Source organism: Mustelus asterias, unplaced genomic scaffold (assembly GCF_964213995.1).
Source record: "Mustelus asterias unplaced genomic scaffold, sMusAst1.hap1.1 HAP1_SCAFFOLD_1305, whole genome shotgun sequence".
NCBI lineage: Eukaryota > Metazoa > Chordata > Chondrichthyes > Carcharhiniformes > Triakidae > Mustelus > Mustelus asterias.
The window spans coordinates 92,501-93,287 of record NW_027591250.1 but is presented as its reverse complement, the minus strand read 5'-3'; the positions used below and the strand labels follow the sequence as shown (position 1 = coordinate 93,287).

General features: G+C 58.6%; 1 protein-coding gene across 1 annotated transcript in view; it reads left to right on the top strand.

Moving 5' to 3' along the window:
• Positions 1–748: 748 nt before the first annotated feature.
• The window catches only part of LOC144488121 (rho-related GTP-binding protein RhoF-like), a 13,167-nt gene continuing 13,128 nt past the window's right edge, over positions 749–787 (top strand). The window contains exon 1 of the mRNA XM_078206141.1: positions 749–787. This exon is cut by the window's right edge and continues 458 nt beyond it. The gene's annotated coding sequence lies outside the window, so the exon portion shown is untranslated.

Below are 787 nucleotides of genomic sequence, written 5' to 3'. Positions count from 1 at the left end.
GTGTAGGAGCTGGAGGAGGGTACAGAGATAGGGAGGGGTGTAGGGGCTGGAGGAGGTTACAGAGATAGGGAGGGGGTGTAGGGGGCTGGAGGAGGTTACAGAGATAGGGAGGGGTGTAGGGGCTGGAGGAGGTTACAGAGATAGGGAGGGGGTGTAGGGGCTGGAGGAGGTTACAGAGATAGGGAGGGGTGTAGGAGCTGGAGGAGGTTACAGAGATAGGGAGAGGTGTAGGGGCTGGAGGAGGTTACAGAGATAGAGAGGGGTGTAGGGGGCTGGAGGAGGTTACAGAGATAGGGAGGGGTGTAGGGGGCTGGAGGAGGTTACAGAGATAGGGAGGGGGTGTAGGAGCTGGAGGAGGTTACAGAGATAGGGAGAGGTGTAGGGGCTGGAGGAGGTTACAGAGATAGAGAGGGGTGTAGGGGGCTGGAGGAGGTTACAGAGATAGGGAGGGGTGTAGGAGCTGGAGGAGGTTACAGAGATAGAGAGGGGTGTGAGGGGTTACGGGGGGCTGGGGGAGCGCAGCCTGAGTGGCTTCTGCCTCTTTCACTTCCCCCTTTGGGGATCGGGGACGTGCTGATTAAGTGATAAGGAAGGTGGATGTTTGAGCGTGTCAGGTGGATTGGTACGTGCCTGTGTGGGTGTGTGTGTGTGGGTGTGTGTGTGTGGGTGTGTGTGTGTGTGGGGGGTGGATCTGGTTGTGCCCCGCCCACCCGGCCAGTTGTAAAAGCAGTCAGCTTGGGCAGGGTGTGAATGTGAGTGAGCGAACCAGGAGATAGAGAGGCTGGGT